The sequence below is a fragment of the Pyxicephalus adspersus genome, chromosome 3, assembly GCF_032062135.1.
Source record: "Pyxicephalus adspersus chromosome 3, UCB_Pads_2.0, whole genome shotgun sequence".
Classification (NCBI taxonomy): Eukaryota; Metazoa; Chordata; class Amphibia; order Anura; family Pyxicephalidae; genus Pyxicephalus; species Pyxicephalus adspersus.
The window spans coordinates 125,001,206-125,024,675 of record NC_092860.1 but is presented as its reverse complement, the minus strand read 5'-3'; positions in this window follow the sequence as shown (position 1 = coordinate 125,024,675).

Below are 23,470 nucleotides of genomic sequence, written 5' to 3'. Positions count from 1 at the left end.
TGACTTGGTGACTACATTTTACAGAGAAGCCTTGGTGCAGCATTGTGGCTTCAGCATGTATTTGCAAAAGTATGCAACGAAAACTTGGTTTTAAGCTGATGGGCTGAGACAATTTCGGTGTTTATGCTAACTTGAAAATGTGTTGTGGGCCCCCTTTTATATTGTTTTGTTAGTTGCTCAACTTTCTTTTTTGTCCTAGCTTTAAACTAATATGAGCACCTACCATTATTCCTTTTTTTTGTTTCATCTGTTGCCAACACGCACTGAAAGTCTTTAGCTGGCTTATAAAAGTGATGTCTGGGCTTTTGGTGTATTACTGTACCTTTATGCAGGAAGGCTGCTTCTAGGTGAGCCTGCTCTTAGGTTGTGCACTGCTTATATATGTATGCCCTGTTATAGAGGTTAGCAAGAGTATGTAGCATTAATCAGCAAAAGTATGTTCCCAAATAGGAAAGGGCTAAGATGTAAAAAGAATGATGGCAGGAATATGTTTGTGAGGGGAGTGCAGAGGATATTAGGTACCGGCATTATGTTCAGGAGAAGAGACCAGAGGGTATGACAGTAGGCAGTATGTGAAAAAGAGAAATATATATGATTTGGTAGTGGGTAGTATGTGCAGAGGAAGCATTCAGAAAGCATGACAGTAGGCAGTATGTGCAGGAGAAAAGTAAATGACAGAGGTAATGACAGTGAACAGTATGTGCAGGAGAGGGGTGCAGAGGGTACAATAGGGGGTTGTATGTAAAACAGACAATTATTCTGCATTCACTATGCATAGATGGGTACTTACACGCATGATAAACACTAGCTGCTGAGAGTTAACACATGTGCTGTTGAGTGGGCTCTAATTGGTAAGTGCACAAGATCTGTGTACTGTCAGCTTTGGGATTTATTCACCTATGCAAAAGAATAGGTTCTGTGAAAATTAACATTAGATTGGTGAAGGTTAACATACAGGCCTGGGGACTGGGCATGGAGTATATAATGCAAATGAGTTGGGGAATGGGCATTCACGGGTCTTTACATATGTTCAGGGGTACATGCCCACAGTGAAAAAGTTTTCCAATAATCAAAAAACTGCATACTTTTATTTTTTTTGCTTTAGGCCCCCCTCCAGAAATTGTATTGATAATGTTACAATATTAGTTTTGCATCTTTTCACCTGAAAAGTTGCCAGATGGCTTAAAACAAAACTTAATACCCATGCTTTCACTTTGGTTTATAAAAAATATTTTTTTAGATTTTGTTTTTACTTGTGGCATGTTCCTATAGGCCCCTTGACATACCCTGCAATGGGGGAGACTATGTTCAATTAACTTTAATGCTTTATTTTAGCCATCATTTTACTACTTGCTATGGTTTTCACTGCAAACCATCCCCTATTACAAAGCACAATGGAAGAGCTTGCTTTAAATGAAGCAGGTATAGAATTATTTTAAAAAATGTGTGTTTACCATCAAACTGATCACATGTGAAGTAAACGTTCCAATATTATTACACACTAATATTATTATTACACAGTATTTATATAGCGCCATTATATTACGCAGCACTGTACAAAGTCGATAGTCTTGTCACTAACTGTCCCTCAAAGGAGCTCACAATCTAATGTCCCTACCATAAAAAAAAAGTTCCAATAAAACTAAAGCTCACAAGTATTCCTATGTGGCTCTCATGTGTAAAGTATGTTTATTTTTTGTACCTATTTGCTGTATCCTAATTTGTTCATTACATCTGTTTTTTTCTTTTTGTTTGAAGGCCAAAAATGGAATTTTCATGCAAAAGTGAGCATCTCAGTTTTCACCTGGCTGATGATGCAAGCTGAGGCTACTGATGCCAGACCTACAAATGTAATGTTCTAATATGTAATGTCATTATGTCTTTGTCTTACAGGGCTCTTTTTTCTCTGTAATTGGAAGTTTTTACGGTTTGCTTCCACATTTGTGTTTTCTGGAGTCTTATATTACTTTCTCATTAAAACAAACAAATAAAATAAATAAAACATTGACACGCTTGGAGCATGTGTCCTCATCATAATGGACACAAATCCCTAGTTTCAAGCACATTTAGCACACTTTTAATAACAAATGTTATTACAACTAAAAACTTTTTTTTTAGTATGGTTGCTCAAATTTTCATACATAAATCTACATACAATGAGTAAATCAGGTTTTATAATCTTGGTATGGTTACCTCTCTTTAGGTTTTTACAATGACCTAACAAACACATGCTCATTTCAAGAAACCAGATCTCATGAGAATGAAGAAAAAAACAAAACTGGTTATAAACCTGACTGGGTATGCGATTGCAGGGTAAATGCATGGAAATATCTACACTGTTGCACTGTTGTTAAACTTACTATTAAACATGCAAAACCCAGACCAAACTGCAGGCCTATTTTTTTATGTGGCTAAAAAATGGGGTTATGCTTAATAGTAAGGTAAAAGAAAAAGTAATTGTAACTGCATATTGTTCTGGAGAATTTTGTATTTATAATAAATGTGTTGATAATATATTTGGTATATTGCCACAAAATTAGTTTTCGGCAGCAAAATATAGTAAAGAACAAGTTGCATTGCATTTTATACTAACTCTATTATGTATTTTTTTGTATTATATGTACAATGATTATAGGATTATTTAATTTAAATATAAAGAAATATTACAGTAAATACAATATCCCAGATGCTTTTTGAAGCAATATTTAAAGGTACTTTTAACTTTAGGACTTAGGTTTAGTAATTCAACTTTTCTTACACTTTCTTACACATATTTTCGAGTTGTCATAAGAGCCTTCAGCTTCTGTTGTAGAGAAAAGCAAATGTCTGGAGGAGAATAATCATTCAAGCCTTTGATTCCTTTGCCTAATAAAGCTCTACTGCCTCACATGCCTGTAATTTAACTTTTTGGATAGCAATGAGAATCACTACATTTAGGCGTCTTCCTATTAAACAGAAGAAGCTTTATTTCTGCTTTTGGAAAATATAAAAAAAAAATGCATGCTTATTATAGTAGATTTAGTAATACGTGCAGTAAACATTGGTCCATATTCATAACCATTTTAATTCAAGCAAAACTCCAGCTGTATAACTCTTGTCCTTAAAGCCTCCATCAGGAAAAGCTTCAGTACATTATTTTACAAGGAAAAGAAAAGATGCGTAGTATCTTTGCGAAGGAGGGGAGTCGTGAAGGGGAGTACAGAGGTGAGCCATGGAGGGGTTTCAGATCTCTGGATAGGTTTTTAAGTTGGGGTGCAGAAGTAATCTGGCGGCAGAGATGAGCAGTGATGGCAAGTGCAAAAATGAGCTGTGGATGGGAGGTCAACTGTCAGCAGAAATGTAAATGTGAGCCGTGACAGGGGAACAGAAGTGAGCTGTGGACGGGTGTGCAAAACTGAGCTGGTGGGAGGTGCAGATTCGATTTGTGGACGAGGTTGCAAAGCTAAGCTGTGGATGGGGTGCAGATATGAGCCAGGGATATATCTGTAGAGCTGTGCCATGGATTTGGGTTGTAAAGGTAAACTGTGAAGAGGGGTTATATGGAGGAACCATGGGCAGGGGGTGCAGAAGTAAGCTGTGGGCAGGGGAAGCAGAAGTGATCTATGAATGTCTTTCAGTCTCTTTAGAAACTATAATGACTAAATTATAAAAATTAGTAAGTTATTTTTTTTTTTATCCCATTATCCTAAAACACATGTCTGAGATAAAACTAGCCTCAAACTCCAACTGATGGCTAAGATGACAAATACAAAATAATTATCAACAATATATTCCTTTATACTGTATTTCCCAACAATCCACAATACAGATCATTTAAGTCCCAATCCTAAAAATTAAAGAAAAATCCTTTTAAATTGATCTCTCACCAACAAAAACAAGGCTTGGGTATGCAGCCAATCATTCAATTAAATATGATTTTCCCCTGAGTCTGCCAGTGTTTGGATTATTATTACAATTTAATATTAACATGCCTCTTTGAAAAGCCATTTGAATAATTACCAGCACCGTCCAGGCACAAAGTAGTGTGAAAAGCTTTCTTAAATAGAAAGGTAGCAAAATTGATTGTTTATGGCTGTTGATTAAGCAGCAACAGCAACGTAGATAAAAACATAAAAGATATCCATTCATTGAATGCTAAACTCCAGGGAGGTATGACACATTTCAATAAATCAAGTTATGTAATATATATGCGTTTATGTACAAGTTACTCAAAAATCTCCCCTATCCACTGCACCTCTGTACTTACCACCTCTGATGTCTGCAACCCTCTGTGTAGCCTGGCCTGTAATTATTATTCATTATAGTATTCATTATAGGGATGGTCTTAGAAGTATGATGCTACTTCTTCTTTGTCCGGTTACAGACTAGGGTGGGCATTGGGCTGCTTAGATGCAAGGTTTTTGCTGGGAGGACCAAGACCAGACTTTTTGGTATTGAAAACACCTTTCGATCAGAAGATCACAGAATCTTAGTCCAGTAGCATAGTTAGTGATTTTTTGAACACTAAGAAATGGACATTTGAAGATAAATAAAATATACAAATGTAAGGGGTGTCTACATAAATAACAAGACTGCATTTTTAAAAACAAATATTATCGACCTAAATTTGCTTTTAAAATACTTTCCTCCTGCATCCACACATTACTGCATACACTCCTTTCATCTAAACAGTGCCCAAAATAAGTTTACGTCAGACCTTTTATAATCACAGCTTTCTTCATTACCTTATTTAATTCAAACCTCTTCCCTGCATTTTAGAAAAGAAAATCACACAATGAAAGATCTAGTGAGTATGAAGGGCAATCCTACACAGGGAGGCACAGAAATCACATTTTGGGCTGGGGCCTTGTTTAAGGTCAACCTTTATCATTATTTTTATCCTTGATGTGCAACACATACTACTTCTCTTAGTCCAAGTCTAGTTTCCAACCTATTCCTCCCTCCTACATCAAGTCTAGACAATCTAAAAAAGAACCCTTTCATGGAGACACTGTATGTTTCTTCCTAATCAGAAATGGAGGCTTTGGTAGTATGCATTAGCACAGCCCTTTGATACCTGCATACCAAAAACAAAGGTGCCAGGCTCTTTACAGTACATTCCTTGTGAACTGGAGCTAGGGCCATAGCTGGGGCACACTTGGAGTGACCAGTGATGCTTTTACATGGAAATTGTATCCATCTAGCCTTACATGTTGAAGAGAAGGAATAATGGTGGAATTGTACGGTCACCTCTTCTCCTTTAATTCCCATTTTGTCTGTGCAGATTTTTTTCCCTTGTATGGCTGAAGGAAGTGAGCAAAACTAAGAACAGCTAACTAAAACATCTTTCAAAGTTGGGGATACACAGAGTGTGGTTTTCTTTCCTTTTAGGTTCCCTAATAAATGCGGCAATTCTGACTGCAGTGCTGAGCTGCTACATATTGTACAATATATTGGCGCTGTGCTGACTTTGGTAAATTAATATTCCTGAGTGTAATAACTTTTATTGTAGCACAGTATGGTGGTGCTATAGTTGTAAAATATTTGGGGAAAGGTGCCAATACAGCATCTTGTCACGGACACAAGGAACCCTAGGTTTGCCTCTACATAGGATTCATGAGCATAGTCCATTCTTAAATTAAAAGTAAGTTAAATTATTGATTACTTATTCAAATATTGTTGTATTGCACCAGTAAACCTGATTCACTTGAGTCTGTAATCTTGAAATTCTGGCGACTGATCGGATTCAGACCTCAGAAGTTTGAATGAGGGATGTGGCAGCAAAGAAACACAGCAAAGAGGCTTTAAAAAGGACATTTTTACAATGCATACTGATCGTGTACAAATTTTTCTACAGGTTATTGTAAAGTACACCTATGCATAAAATATGGACCCTTTACTATTTACATATTCATTGCAAGCAGGGAAATATTTTTTAAACAAGGCATCAATCTCTAGGTGCTTTAATAAGAAGTTATTCTTTCTCAAACATCAAAATAACTGAATAATTTCAGATTCTAGTCTAGTTTCCAACCTTACATAGTAGATGGTAAAAATAATAAGGGAATTTGACTTTCTTGTGAATTTTACAAATTCAATTTATTTCCTTACAGATATAGAGATGAATCAGGATAACTAAACTTATCGAATATTGGACTGTACATAATATAGGTTCAAGACAAAATGTCTTTTCTGTTCCCTTTTAAAATTGTTTTGTCATTAAACATTATTTGCACATTGTGGACTATGATTTAACAAAAATGAAAGAAAACAATTTGTGTGACCCAGATCATCTAAAATGATTATCAAGTGACATATGGAGACCAAACAGAAACTTTTGCTTGGTTGTCCAAAGCTGTCATGTATATAAAAACCTATATATTGTAAAAAGGAAAAAAAAAACTTTTCACAACTGTTAGCATTGCCTTGAGAACACTAGTAATGCACAACAATGCATTATATCTGAATTGCACATTTTGGAAATATTAATTCTCCCTAGGTGTTATAATGATCTGCAAAGGTCAGGTCAAAGGTTGAGGCAATTGAAAACATGAACACAATAGAGCCTCTGACAGTGATGTATTTTGTTTTTCTGCGCCTCCTCCTAGCTACCAATGATATACACAAGAAACCAGGCTAGCAGAAAATCACAGGAACAACCCAGGGCTCATTTCAGGTCTAGTTTTCTAAAATTATTTTATTTTAAAGAAAGAGAGAGAGAAGTTGTATAGATTTCATTTCTAGTACCCTAAAGGCTTTGATGTTTTGGAATACATACATTACAAAAAGGTTATAACTAAAAATATTGAAAACCTAATTAAAATATCAAATCACAATTAACAAAATACTAAACACAGAAATAAATAAGGCAAAGCATAATAGAAGAGGTAAAGGTATGCAAACTTGTTTTGATAAATTCTGTTGATATTGGCATAGTTGAGATAGATCAGTATCCAGTTGATAAGACAGTCTTTGGAAGTGCCCCTATTCATGTGGTTTTGGTATCTGACTTGTTCCCAAACTGATTCCAAACTCAGAGGCTTTGTAATTGCTAAATATAATAACATATTTATTGGTTAATATTTTTTGCAAGCTTTTGTTGGGGTAACACTATGTAGGGCAAGACATTCCCCACACGTTTTAAAATTTTACAAGCCAGCCTATTTCATTTTTTTCTTCTAGGGTTCTATTTATAAAAAAGGGAATCAGGCTTTTACTCATACATTCCCTGGTGTGAATCAGTTACTGTCATTGGAATACATGGACCTGGGAGATTCCCATGTGGGAATATTTAAGGGAATATCTGATTTCCTGTTTTATAAATAGATCCAAAATTACTCATAATAGCTACATATGTACTCATCAGAGGGTATATTTCTACATTTTATTGTTGTGTGTTGGATTTCCTAATATTCATACCTGTATGTGAGTATTTCTTAAGCCTCAAATGAACAACTATGTAGCAGGATGTAGTGCAGTTTTGTATCACATTTTATTTTTTTTTCCATGGTCAGAGATTTTAATAGGCCATAAAGATTTAAGCTTTTATCCTGAGGAGGATTTTCCCTAGAACAGAGGCACTATAAGAGGAGAATGAATAAAGGTATGACAGGCAAGTTATTTCACCTTCATCACTTTAGCTAACAAAAAAGAAAATAGTGATACCATAATCATGTCAGCTCTAAAAATAGAGTTATATGCACTTATATAACATAAAAAGATTTTTTTTGATGGATAAAACTTTCTCCAGGGATTTACTATATACAAGGGGGTGCTGAGAAGTTCCCAGCTTTGCCAGAAAGAAGAGAGCCAGAGTTATGAAATAACACATTTATACAAATTTTCCCCCCTGAGACTGATGCACTTGGTAAAGCGTAGTTGCAGCTTTTCTAGACCGTTCAAATAAAAGTTCTTTGGTTGGGCCGCAAACCAGCTCTCAGCAGCATGACGTCAGAAATGTCCTCAAAACATTGCCCCTTCAGGTGTTTCTTCAAATTCTGGAACAGAATAGTCCCAAGGAGCCAGGTCAGGTGAGTAGGGGGGATGGTGGACCAATTGGAAACCCAGGGTGTTCAATTTGTCAGGCCATAACATTGGACGTGTGCGCAAGTGCATTGTCCTGCAAAAAAAGGTTCCCTTTGGTCAACTTTCCACAGCGTTTCATCCTAATTGCCTCCTTTAGCTGGTCTAGGAGATTAGCATAATACTGTCCATGGATACTAGAGCCCTGAGGTAGGTAGTCTAACAGAGTACGTCTTTGTCCCAGAAAACAAACGCCATGACTTTTATGGCTGATTTCTGGGTTCAGAACTTTTTCTGGCTGTGGGGACCCGCTGTGGCGCCAATCCTTTGAATGTTCCATGGTTTTCAGGATCATAGATGTGGAGCCAGGTTTCATCCTCAGCGGCTAACCTAGCCAAAAAGTCCTGTGCAGCTTCAAAATGGGCAAAAACGGCTTTGGATGCTTCAACTTGTTTCTTCTTCTGATCACTGTTCAAACATTTCGCTGAAAGCTTGCGAATGTTTAGGATAGTGGTGATAACAAACCCAACACGCTCCCGCGAGATGTCGAGTATCAATAATCAGCTCATGGACAGCATCGCACTTTGCCGGGTAAGTTGAGGTTGTGATGTGGGGCTCGTCTTCAACGGTGAAATGCCCAGTCTTGAAACGAGATATCCAGGTTTTCACAGTGCTGTAGGAAGGACACTTCTCCCCCAGTGTTTGTGACATCTCAGTGTGAATGTCCTTTGCTGACTTTCCCTGAGGAAACAAAAAAGTTCATAACTCCAACGACATGAAACTTGCTTGTGCCTCTGCCATCACAGCTTCTCACTAAACGAAAAAACAGTTTTATGAATCGCACAGTTACATACTAAGATATAATCTGCTGTCATATGTCCCCACACTCACTTATCTATTTCATCTAAAAGGGGACAAAACAAAATAAATTAGAGAATCTAGAAAGGTAGTATGACTAAAAGATGAAAATGTATCTCATTGATTGTTTCACACCATGTTAAAACATCTAATCAAATTATCCAAGCTGCAGGGACCTGCTAAAGAAATGTAACCCTTTCCTGAATAATTGCAGAATTATAGGAGGAAGAACATTAAGGCCTAAAATAATTACTGAGATCTCATTTATCTTACAACATATAATGACAAATCAGTCATTTAGGTTATAATTTAACTTGCACTGTTCAAAAAATATAGATTTTGTCTTTAAAATGGATAACATTCTAGAAAAATCATTGAAGTATAAATGATAAACCTATGCCACCGAGTATTCGGTCATTTCTGATCTAAGATCTACCAGAAAAAAATCTCCTAGACATTTTAGGTGTGGGTATATTAATATTATTAAATTAATATGTGAGTAGTTAATACATGAAGAAACCTTTTCCCTGTTTTATTATTTCCCCTAATATTCCAAATATTAATATTAATTATCCATAGTCAAGATGTACTGAAACCACAAATTAACCTAACTCCCAAGATTCCTTAACTGACCCCAACTCTTCTCACAAATTTCCATTTTGTCCAAAAGCAGGCTGTTCTCATTTATTATATATGTCTATTTGGGTACATTAAAAAGAGAAGATAATGGAACTCCCTACTGACAAGTATTTGGCTATACCCTGTTTCTGTCCTCTGCACTTTACCCTTTGCCATACCCAATAACTTCCCTGAGCCCTTTGGTGATGAAAGAGATAATGGGAAATGTAGTGTAATAATGCTCATTCAACAGTGACATTGATCTGTTTATCCACATGTCCCGCAGACTGGAAACTTGTATAAGAATCTTGTTTTTGGAGAAATACAGAGGTGGCGTGTGCTGACCTCTTTATGAAAAAGCGGACTACCTGTGTGTCATGTTTTATCCACTGACTTCAACACATTCGGGAGTTCATTGACACAGAAAGTACATAAAAAATGGCTTCAGCATCACATTCAAGCAACTATAACATAGCATCTATAGATGGAGAAGTCATAAATGGTAGCCGCCACATATCACCAATACAGACAGGATAGATTTCCATAACTGGAGCCTGTAGTGGTGTAATTGATGGTATCCAAAGGATAACCCCACCCATTTTGGAACGTTTGTTCTCATAGACTGCTTTTTAGTGCTTATATGGTTTAGAATATTGTGACTGTGTGAAGAAGTTTTTGTGAGAAGACTGTATTTCTACTGATTATGGAAAAAATCCTCCACTGCCCCCTGCTACCTATTGGCACAGGCTTGCTAACTTTGTGGTATGTTCAGGCTTCCTGTAGGGAGGGGATAATAAAGCAAGGTTTTAAGGTCCTAACTTTTTTTTATCCAATGGCACATCTGTCTGGGAGTCTGGGAAACTTATTTAAATTTAGCAGGAAGCCCGGACAACCATAGCATAAAAGAATGAATGAAAAGTTTGATTTAAAAGCTTTACTAAGCATTACAGTGAGCCATATGCATATAGAACATTTTCTTCTACCAATATCTAATATTAGATTTTTTCCTCTCTGTATTAGTTAAAATGTGGACTGTGATAAGATAAATAAGTGTGGGCAGTGTATGAAGATAGCTGATGGTACAAACATAATTACTGTAAGCAAATGTTGTAGGTATAGCAGATGAAGAATTATTTATAGCCTTAACATTTATTTGCTTTCTTACTTCTAATTGGATTTAAATTAATGTTGGTTTACTTTTCCAATTCACCTGAATTATTCAATAACTAAATGATTTAGAAACGTCATTGCTAAGGATCTTTATGCTGAATTATAAAAAAAAACAAAATAACACATCTATCCGAATAGCCACATTAGGCAGAAACTACAGCCAGAAAGTTTGTGAACTGCTAATGTTATCCAGAAAACAACACAACTGCCAAAGACTTAGAAATAATGCCGAGATATGTTTGAGCTGCTTTTGACCTGCCTCCAACTTGTTTTGTGTGCAATCTCATTAGAAACCAGGACTGGAGAAGACTGTAATGAGTAAACCTGAGTGATCCAGCAAACCTGGTATAGATCTGGTGCAGAAAACTTTTGCCTAACTAATAGCAAATGATTGAAGAATAGCAAATGATGAAGAAGCCTATTGCAGGTTTGCTAGAGCACCCAGGTTCTCCCATGATCGTCCATCTTCTCAAGTCTTGGAGGGCATTAATAAATAAGGCCCTAGTTATCTAAAGAGCTGTGGCTGGTCTTCAGCTTTACATATTTGGTTTAACATGATCTTGTCATTGGAGAAATACTGAGAGTTCTAATGGTCCTTATTCTAAAAAAGCCAAACTCCCCTAAATTTAGGAGACTTAGCTTCAGAGAGTAATAGGAGCAAATGCATGCAAATATACTAACAAGGACCACGAGAAAGGGAAGATAGAGCAGAGAGGATCAAGTTATTTAATAGTGATCTCATATTTAAATAAAAAAAATTGCCCTCCCATTTAATCACTTTGATGCCCCTTTGGTAATCTTGCACACATGTAACGGATAGCTTTGGCTAATTATTTTTAGCCATAAAAAACCTTCTGTGTTGTGGTGTATCACATTTCCAAAATTTCAGGTTGGTGCAATCTTGGAAGAACATGTTCCTTTCAGTACTGATGATCCTTAAATATGAAGAATATAGGGATATACACCTATGTGTCTGTACACACAGCATAAACAATTTATTTTGTAGTGTTCTTGTTATTTTATCACAATGTTTTTATATAGTTATTTTTTCCTCACATCTAATTCATGTGCTTGCAAGATGTTAAGCTATGTATTTTATTCCTATTTGCAGGAAGAGCTTGCTGTTCGCATAGAAACATGATTGCTAAAGTGACTTTCAAACAGAAATCAAGTTCTCTAAATATCTAAAACTGCACATTATATACAGCTTTAAAAATAAAGGTGTTCCTGCAATGAAGTATACAACAAGTTCTTTACAACATAAAAGAGACCCTGGGACTTGTAAAATTTATTAGGAGATTTTTAAGGTCGTGTTTAGTAGAGCTGAAATGCTTACATTAACTCCTACCTAGAACAGGCAATAATTTGTTTTAGGGAAATTAACAGTCCGTAAATAAAAGGCTTGGAGTGTTTAAGGGTGTCTAGAAATGTTTGCCTTCGATAACCATTGTAACTTTAAGATAACTTAAACACACATTTTTATTTTATATAAAAGGGTAGACAACCATTTTATATAAAGTAAAATTATTGTTCTTTTTTCTTTACTGCAACACCCGCAGCGATCAATACTGAATGGGAATGCAGAGCCTCCGTGATACATACGTCACGCTTCCTGGCATCTTGGCTGCTCCTTCTCCGCATGCCCCATTTCATGTACAGAAGAGGCATTTTCCTTCATCGAAGAGATGCCGATCTCACACATGCGCAGTCAGATTGTCACTCTTTCCTTTCCTTTTTTAGCATGCTAGGTTACCCAATCTTGCGCCTGTGCAGTGGGAGATGGGGTGACATAGCCAGAAGAAAGCCGAAGATGGTGGTGCCTGGCGCTTCTCATTGCCAGGATGAAGGAGAATTCCAGGACGACGCGGGACCCGATCAAGGACTTCTCCAGCGAGGTCTGCAGAATTAAAGGTAAGTGTGATTTTTTTTTTTTATTTTAAGTTTAGTTCCACTTTAAGCTACTTTTACTTCATATTTCCCTCTTATCATATTGGTACTAGACATAAGCATGGATACCACCTGTCTCATACACATAGTGAAACGTGAAATGCATCAAACTTCTAGAATATATTGCAATGGCCATTTGCCTATAAGATGATGAAATACCAAGTAGGTAGGGATTCCCGTGTGTGCATCATTGTCTGGGGGAGGGCGTAATAGAATGTACCCAAAATATGGTGAGTTTACTACTACTTTGTTTCCTTTTTGGTTGCAGAGAAACATTTAAGAGAGTCTCTAATACACACTGGGGATGTGTATAACATTTTGACCAACTTGATTTCATGTTGAAATTCGTGGAATTTGTTGTGGAATTCTTTAAATGAATCCAGGCACTCCCTGTCATTTAGTCCAATGGTTGTGCAATGTTTGTATACCATTGTCTTACTTCTATGCCATTGATTAAAATGATACTGATAAAATCTCCCTATGTAAGTTCTTACAAAATTAGCCTTTATATTCTTAGAAAATAATGCATTATTGCAAAATCACAGAACTTCTTCAATATCAAATTGCTGAGAATCGCCTTGATCATTCTTTTAACTCTAAAAATCCATAAAAAGTTTGATTCTGTGTCTTTTGCACAGTTAAAATTATTTTTGCCTAAGTTTTATTGCACAACTTGGCTACATACCCCAAACATTCAGCAGTATACCTACATATAGAGTAAGTATCGAAAAGCAAAAGTGCTTTTTGGCATCGGGATAAATTATTTATTTTTTTGTCAATGAGCCAGTCAGCATCTTGTATTGATGATGTTCATTATAATAATGTTCAATGAGAGAATTTCTGGTTTCTACAAAGCGTAACTTCAATACCAGGCTTTTAAAATTTAGCATATAAAATACATGTTTAATTTTTATTATAAATGTATTCCTAAACAAATTGTAAGCCTTGCTGTACATTTCCATGTTTTTATGATGTAGACACAGGAATTCTCTCTCAGGCCTTTTTTTTTCTTACTTGTGTACAGATTGCTATGAGAATGTTCCTACTCTGACCCTGTTCCAGGTATTTTGAACAATCCAGTTGAGCCATGTCTTCCCTTCCCTCTTCCAGTTTTTCATGCTCTACACCCTCTCGGTGTCCTTTCTTTATTGTCCCCCTCCATGTATCTCTGCTCCACCTATTCTGTCTTATTTGTAGTGCTCGTGATTTTGATATATTTACCCTGGTCTAAATCACTGTACGTGTTATCACAGGTACTGAGGAATCCCTGTCAGCAGTCCAGAATCTCATATTAATTTCTTCCTGCTGTGCTGACCCGTGAGACCTTCAAGTTATCAGCATTCATCCGATGCTGGAACAAAAACTGCACCTTTAGAAAGTTGCCATGTGAGAAGAATACATTTGAGTACCTAAAATATATATTTATTTGCTTATTGAATTACATTGGAATATACAGTGTGCACTTTTATATATGTTTTATTACAATATGTTGAAATGTTTTTAATTAAAGGTAAACGTAAGTTTCTGCTTTAACATCAAGCCACAAGCTCTGCTCCATAAAAGTCAAAGTTTTCCATATACTGCACTGCTAATGGACAACATCCCTGCAGCTATAGCAGATGAATAGTATATATGCATATAGCAAACAGCTATATGCAATTTGTTGTATTGAAGGCTGTAATTGTGCTGTTAACGCACACTTCTGGATCCACAGTTGGTCAAGAAACATTAGGCAATTATTTTAATGGATCTGCTTGCCATCCTGAAATTGGAAATAACCCCTTATTGTTGGATTGTGATGAAAGTGAGACATACCTTGGCTTGGATTTATTAAAGCTCTCCAAGGCTGGAGGGAATACACTTTCATCAGTGAACCTGGGTGATCCAGCAAACCTGGGTTGGATGGGTTTATCTTCTCCAGCCTTGGAGAGCTTGGAGAGCCTTGAGATGTGGGAGGAAACCCACACAATCATTTCATAATAGTGCAAATAGTGCCTAGAACCCCAGTGCTACAAAAGCATGAATGCTAGCCACCGAATCACCCTATTCTTAAAGCATATTTCTTGTATCCACTATTTGTCTTATGGCTGCTATTGCTGGCAAGCCCCTCCTGTCACAGCATTTAGGACTTGCTCTGGAGGTCTGACATTAAAAGCCATTACAGACTTATTTTGACTGCAGCGTTGTACCACAGGCTCAACCACATTCCCAACAGCTTACATTCAAGTGAATGGTATAGGTTGGGAACCATTTTCTGCATCAATTTGCACACAGCTGAGGTTGTGGTGGATTGCGGCACAGATTCTAAATTTTATAGGTTACTTCTGGCTGCATAGTTGCTTTTCCTTCTCTTGATGAAAAGCCAAAACGTACCCACTAGGGAAATTAGTCCAAACGCATCAACTTGTGATGCCATTTGTGGTTTGTGGACAAATAGCAGGCTTGTGTGAAAAGGCCTCAGTGTCATTAGGAACTACAATATAAAAATGGAATTGTGATGACACCAATTGTATTACCCCTAAAGCTACCGTTTCATCTAAGTACATATAACGTGAAAGTGATAATTAAAGAGGAACTAAGCTCAAAAATGCCTAAAACAAAACCACTTACCTTCAACCCCGCAGCTCAGTGAACCGGTCTGGAGGTCTCTTCCATTGGGTCCCGCGTCGTCCTGGCATCTGTCTCCGAGCCGGCACTCTTGGCGCCGTCATTCTCTCCTCTTCTTCCGGGTTCTTCTTCCTACATCACCAGACCAAGGTGTGAGATTGGGTTTGGAAAATACTTTTTTTTCTCTTCTCGCAAAAAGGCTCCTTCTGCGCATGCCTGAGATGCTCGAGCATGCACAGAAGGAGCACCCAAGAGCCTCACGGTATGCGTGACGTAGGTAATGAAGAATTAGGGGGCGGTGCTGATGACAGTGTATCCTCTCCAGCCTTGGAGAGCTTTAGTAAAACAGGCCTTAGGTAAGAAAGTCTGTGCATTTCATGATATTATAAGATTACTTATTAAACTTTATTACCACCAAGTTGTCTCTGGTCTGTCAAAAGATTTGTTTTTCTCTTAGCATCACTGTTTATTTCTGAACAATGTTAGGTGTTGGGTTGTTAGGTTTGCATGATCTGTAAGTCAAACCCAGAATGACCGCAATGCTCACCATGCTTCTTTTGGATGAGCTATCCTCCGAGTAATAAAGTATATGATCTCTGCAACACAGGCTGCTTCTGTACTAAACATATATCCTTTATGCATAGTTTTATAGCATGGGACTTTTGGTGTAAGGATATATAAACATTTATACAACAAAGCTGATGTTCACAAGGTAAGTGATGGTGCATTGATAATTACTCTTTTGGGGAATTCATGTATATCCTTCTGAAGCCTCTAAAGGCTCCCAAAAGTTTGTGATAGCTGTGTAATTGGGGGTTTGTAATAGTCAAGCACATATGGCATTGCAGGCAGACAAAGAAACAGCGATGGAAAACTAATATTCACATGTGCAATTTGTTGGTTCACAATGTTCATTGTAATAGCAGGTGTAATTTAAGAGAACTGAGTCCATTTTCTTATAAGCCTATCAAATCTTAGAATAAGGCTTGCACAAAAGAAAAAGATACTATATGTGGTAACACACAATTCCTTAAATTTGTTAGATGGATGAAAAATCAATATAATATGCCTTCTGAAAGAAGCTGTCTGTATAATGTAAGTGCACACTTTGCATTTAAAAAGCTGATATGGTGATACAGACATAATTTGCTTTTGTGATTTAAATTCTGAAAAGAAGTTCTGTGAAAGCATTTTACTAAGCCATTGAGCAGCTGATACATACTAAAATACACAATCAATTTAAAAGTAGTGGTTACCTAAAGTTATTTGTCTTCTTTAAAATGGATTTGTACCTGCACTGATAACTCAATTTCTAATCTCTAAAACCTTTTAAAAACCTCTTTCCTTAAGTGTGAGTTACTTATTAAAGTGCTAACACAGTGTGTGTGGTTCATTTATAGAATGGATGAGAAGGAAACATAAAAATGTAATGAGTGTGGTTGTACAGGATACTTTTTAATACTGAATTTGCTGATTCCACTGGACACTCACACACTTCTGATTATTAAAGCTCTCCCAGGCTGGAAAGGATACACTTTCATCAGTGAAGCTGGGTGATCCAGCACATCTGGAATGGATCTGGTCCAGGATTCAAAACTAGGAACTAGCAAATCACTTTGAAGAAATCCATTCCAGGTTTGCTGGATCACCCAGCTTCCTTAAGGAAAGTGTATCATCTCCAGTCTTTAATAAATCAGGCTCACTGTGCCCACAACCAGCACACTTCCCAAAATATTCTATTACACTAAAGTGCTCTCCTGATTTGGACTATAAACATCTCATCTGCAATTTATAGAACATAACAGAGAAAGCTGATAGCATTGGGATTTCAGTGCAATAATCATTTCATTTTCATCTTTGGTATAAATATACCTTAATCTATGGCCTATGAATATTGTAATGTGCAACTGGAAAGATTTCTAAAAAAAAAAAGGAAAAACCTTTTCTTTTGTGTAATACTTGAGACAACCTGTTTTCTATTTTTGATTCACTGTAAAACTCTTTGAAATTCCTGCTCTTATATATTTATTTTACACCTTTGTCATCTCACACTGTAAACAGTGATTGTGATGCATTTCCTCTGATTAGATTGCTTATACATTTCTCAGTTATATATTCATAATTAAAGCACTTCTCTTCTAAAACCATAATTACCTTTGATTTCTTCAGAAAGTCAGAACAAATCATTTTTTTGTTCTGTGATATTTTTTTTCTGTTGTGTTGTTCTGTACATGTCTTTTATTATGCCATTACTGTAAATGGTTTCACAGTTTTGTATTTAAAGTTAGGATTTTACAGGTAAAACTAATACAGGTACATAGGTCACCACTCTTCTACGGCGTCATTCAAAAGGACAGATTAATCATTGGCTCAGTGGATAGCACTCTGGCCTTTGCATCACCAGGGTATTAGGCTCAAATCTTAGCCAGATCACTATCTGCATGGAGTTTGTGTGGGTAACCAGACACTCTCGTTTCCTCCCACATCCCAAAACATTGGTTGCCCCTGAAAAGTGACTTTATATTGTGTTAATGACATATAAATATGGTAGGGACATTAGATTGTGAGCCCCTTTGAGGGACAGCTAGTGACATGACTATGGACGCTGAAAAAGTGCAGTGTAATATGTCAGCACTATATACACACAAGATATTAATAATAATCAAAGACATATGCTGAGGTTAGGGATGGGAACATACATTTTACCCACTAATTCTACAACCCATAGTAAGTAAATTGCAAGTACAGAATACATTTTTCAACTTTGCAACTAAAATTCAAAGACTGTGTAACGACATAAACACAAATATTGTGTGATGTAAAACTACTATTTTTCTTATCTACAGGTTCTCTGCTTTCAGAAAATATGTTTTCGGGTTTAACATAAGGCTCAGGCTTTTTATTAACTATTTTACATGTAGTAAAAATGAAGTCTTTATTGGAAATGTATATTGGGTATAATAAAAATTTACAACTACCAATTTTTCCCTACCATGCCATCCGTTTTCAGAAAATAAATGTTTTGGTGGTTTTATTTAATGGTAAAGGTCAACAATTCACAGTATATTGGGCATGCAACAATAAATACTCTAGTTAAATGGTTTTACATAAATTATACCTGCAAGATGCTCCTTTAAGCACTCTCTGAGCTTTCTTTCTTAGATTATTTCACGTTAAGAACATTTTAGGGGATTTGTGCAAAGCTTAAAATATGAATAAAACATGTAGCATGGTATATTTACATGATAACTATAAAAAGATATGGACAATAATAGCTAACAGTTCTATTACTTTGCCTATATTAAGCAAATGACAACTCTTTTTTTCTACTTATATGATATGATATAATTAGCATCATAAGCACAGGTTTCTAAAGGGACTTGGTGGTTGTTTGTTTCATGTGCATCTAGTTTAGTACTGAAGGATGAAAGACTAGAACAACTCTACATTCATTCTTCTTTTATCAAGGTCCAAAGCAACTTTAACCTTATTAACAAAAGGGGCAGTTGCTCTGAGCACACCACAACCATTATAATTAGGGTGGAACTGGCTTAGTCCTATGATAAATCTGTCCCAGTTGTTTTCCCATCTTGTCATAGTTGGCTACCCCGAATTACAGATTAACCTCCCTAAGCGGTTCATTTCTTTCAGGTTTTATATGTCTAAAAGCGGTACATTGTTTTTCATGAAAAGTTATAATATAATAGTATGAGTATAATAAAGTTTGAAACACAAAATCATGTAAAAACAATAAATTAAATTTAAAAATATATATATTTAAAAAAAAATTATTTTTTAATTATTTAAAAAAAAAAAATACACATTATACTCATACTATTATATATACTGTAAAATAAATGTTCTTGAAAACAATGTACTGCTTTTACACATAAAAATCCAATGTATTGCATTCAATACAGTTATTTTGTATTGAATGCAATACAAATGTATTAGCAACGTACCCACACACCGACGTCACCGGGAACTCCCCGGTGATTCATCGTGTGCAGAAGCAGGAAGAAGGAAGAAGACAGAGATCGGGGCGCGGGACATCACGGGACGCCGGCGGATCAGGTAACCGCTCTATTTACTAACCTTCCATAGGTTTACCTACCCCGAGTGTGACTCGGGGTTACCACTTTTAGCAACTTTTTTCTACCCCAAGTCACACTCGGGGTTACCTCCAGGGAGGTTAAATGATTGCGTTCAAACTCCAAATTTGCCATACATCTAGTAAACTGACTGAAACATGGTATGCAGTAGACTTTGTAAATTGTAGGATAAATCTCTTTTCCCCTCTTCTAGAAATTACCATCTAGCCAGTTTAAGATGCACACAGCATTTATAAACAGAAGCCTTAACCCCTGACCAGGTGGCTTACATATATTAGTTTATTCCTTTCTAAGATATGAAGGTAGAAATTCACAAGTTAAAAAACACAAGTTAGTTTATGTAAGATGGCAATCCAGAAATGTATGTAAAGCTCCCTATATCTGAACGGAATATAGGATTTCACTTGTACAGAATGTAACTTTGCTTTGCAGCCTTCTATTCCATGGTATCAGCTATTTTAGGCCAAGGAAAACTTACCTGTGGCACTTGGCAGTGTTCCTTTATAGGATTATAGGGTTGATAACAGTTGTGGGATAAAGTTTCTTGTAACATATTACTTCTATTTCAAATATATTTCAGTCCTGAATATACACTGAAAGCTTACCATGTTTCAAAGGTAGAAAATGAAAATGGTTCTAGATCAAATGATATTAGGTTGTTAGATCCTAAAAAGGGTATTTGTATTTGTTATTGAAGCTATGCTAATAAAGCAAACAAATGTAAAATTCCTCTTTATAGGTTTGCCAAACTAATATTACTTCTAGAAACACTTTTTTTAAATAATAACCTAAAATGGCTCACCTGACTCAATTTCATGGGAATGGGAGCATAAACCTCCCAGGGTTGTGCTGAAATCTGATTCCCAATGTAAAAAAATGTTTCTTGAAGGAGAGCAGGAGGTAAGCTTCTAATTGATGAGTAAACAAACTAGGAAGACTATCTGTAATAGATGATTTGTCTTTGAACAACATTTTTTCTGACATGTACAGCTCTGCCTCACCATATATAATGTGACCTAACCATACATGCTGGCTGTTCTTGGACTAACTGTATTGTAAACACAGATGACATTACCTTCGGCAAAGGCAGGTAGAATTACTAAATGGGCAATAAGAAGTTGGGGGGCAGACTTTTATTGTATGTTGTACTATATTGTAATTTCATTTTAAGATAAAATTTTGCTTTAGAGCAAACCTGTGATGATCTGAATTAGCCAAATCAACAGCAGGCATCCAGAAATGCCCTCTCATTCCTTTTAATATCTGGACGAGGGCCTGGAAACTCTACAGCTTACACAAATAGCCACCATAGCTTTGTAGATAACTATCTTATTTATGACAAGCCTCACTATTGGTCCCTGATCCAACTGACTAATAGGCGAAGGATTTGGGAAGTAAAAAACGACGATGTGAAAACTGAATTTGAATTTCATGAGTGTTCCAGGGTTCCGGAGTGTTTAAAATTTACTCTAAATGTAAATTTAAGTGATATCAATAGTTGTTTTTTTTACTAATACGGCCAGGTAAGCTAAGCTAAGCCAGGTTTAAGCTAAGTACAGGTTTAACAAGTATACGTTTTTTTCCTTATAACATGATTGCCCACTGAACCCTAAATCATCGGAGTCTTTTTCGACCTTTTTAACATGGAGGAACTCTTGAAATAACTTTCAGGTCTTCAGGAGACTAGCAAATTAATGTATTGGATAATTTTGAGCAATATCTATCATTGTTTTATCACATATTCCTTGACTTTACAGCTCCTTGTCCTAAGAACTTAATGTGAATTGCTCACAATGCAGTTTAAAATTAAATGACATCAATCCACATGCTATACCCTCACAGAAATTTTAAGAGAAACATTAGTCCTGTCTGTTAAATAGAAAGAAGTTGGCTGAAGTTGGTGGAAGTCTTAAATTGTCGACCTCTAGGAACAGGACACACCGCACCAATTACGCCCCCCCCACTACTGTCTCCATTTAGGGTGTCACAGGTCCACTTCACTCTCCTGCATTTTTAACTACTGAATCTTCAGTTTATGTAAGATGTTTTAAATAAAGTAGAAATTAGAAAAACCATAAGTTATCTGTTTTGACATACTAACTGAAGTTATTGTTTGGGGAATTAGGACATTCAATACCATTGTTCAACCTCACACAGGTAAGTATTGTTCATTTTTTATCCATGGTATAGCATTTGTTTGCATTTCTATTTGTTTGAAGGGTATTATTTTTCTTGAGCCAATTTCCTTTCCCATCTTATAGACCTGCACTTGCAGGTATCACTCTGCAGCCAAGTTTGCATTCATGGCAGAGTCATCATACGGGCCAAGTTTGCATATTTAAACTTTTAAGAAGAGTGTTTTTATGCACAATGTAACCCTCAATAAATGAACAGGGTAGCCTTTATATAAACACATTGCCATGATAACATTAGCCTGTCCCTAATATTGCACATTTGTTGAGTTTGCAACATTAGAATGTAAAGGTAACAAAATAATAATAAAAGTGTATAATAAAACTGAACCATTTGTGAAAGCAGAAATGCCTGGGCAAGTTGACATCACACTATTCCAAGATCTTAGATGCTTGGAGGAATTAATGCAGCACTATATGTATTGTACATCTAAGCATAACGCTTGTAAGCATCATTTTCAATTATCTGGCAGTCATTAAAGTTAAGCACATGTTTAATTTATAATACCTTCTATTTGTTTGCAAATGTTGCATTTCAAACTGCTACCAAATAAAGAAAAGACAACAATTAAGAGAACTATGGGGAAAACAGTCATATTTCAAGCGCAGTTCTGCTCTGTATTAATTGCTCAGAAAATATGTTAATTTCCACATGAGTCACCATGATACCAAGTCGGTTTCTCGCCCAGTTTTTGCCTGGCTTATGTCCAGATCATTTTGTATTCATGAACACTGCAGTAAATCCAATGCTGAATGGAACAGATTTCTTACCGACATTACCTCTCATTCCAAAATATCACAAAGGTGCTTGTTGTGACTGACGACATTTCATAGTTAAAAAGGTTTCATTGTGCTACCAGTGGATTTAATGTTTGGACTGATTTCATTCCTATACAAATACTAATACATAACTATTGTGTGTAGAACTGTGTCAAAGCATATTTATTCCCTAGGTACCAAACTCTAAATTGCGCCTGACTTTTTTTCACATCACCTAGTAAAAAGTGGCTGTATGACTCCTCCATGGTACTTTGATACACTGGGGAAGGTAGTTTGGCTAGTGTTAAGTGTATCTAAAAGAAATACTGATATTAAGAGCAATTATGCCACTGGTGTAATTGTTCTAAATATAGGAGTTGTCTTATTTATCCAGGAGTCTCTCTTACTTTTATATATTTTTTTAAACCTTTGCAAAGCCAGAGCATATTGGAGAGACACTTTAGGCCTGATTCATTACAGCTCTCCAAGGCTGGAGAGGTTACACTTCCATTAGTGAACATGGGTGATCCAGAAAACCTGAAATGGATTTCCTCAAAGTCATTAGCTATTTGCTAGCAAATGTTTTCAATACTGGACCAGATCCATTCCAGGTTTGCTGGATCACCCAGCTTCACTGATGAAAGTGTATCCTCTCCAGCTTTGAAGAGCTTTAATGAATCAGGGCCAATGTGCCAGGGTTGAATGCAAAAAAGCTATGGATCTAAATATAAAGTCTAATACCCTGACAGTTGGAAAATGAGGGTGTGGACAAAATGTTATGGGAAGCCAGTTTACTGGTATTTTAATGTCATGTTCTGTACTATCACATGGTGTTTTCTGTATATGATCTACTGATTAAGGTTGGTATTTTGTAACACTTCTGTATATGTTTTTAATTATTTTGTATCTTTTGTCCAACCTTTCTAATAAAAATTATATTTAAAAAGAAGAAATACCCTGACAGAAAAAAAAGTTTGATTTGTAGTTAGATCTGGGCATGCTTGGATTAATTTTCAATATAGTGTATTGGCGCAGGTAAGCAGTCTAAGTAAAATAATGCTGGAACTACCGATTATATTTTGAATCTCAACAATGCTGGTCATGGCCAGAGTAAAACTTACCCAATGGGCCTGATTTATTAAAGCTGCCCAAGGCTGGAGAGAATACACTTTCATCAGTGAAGCTGGGTGATTCAGCAAACCTAAA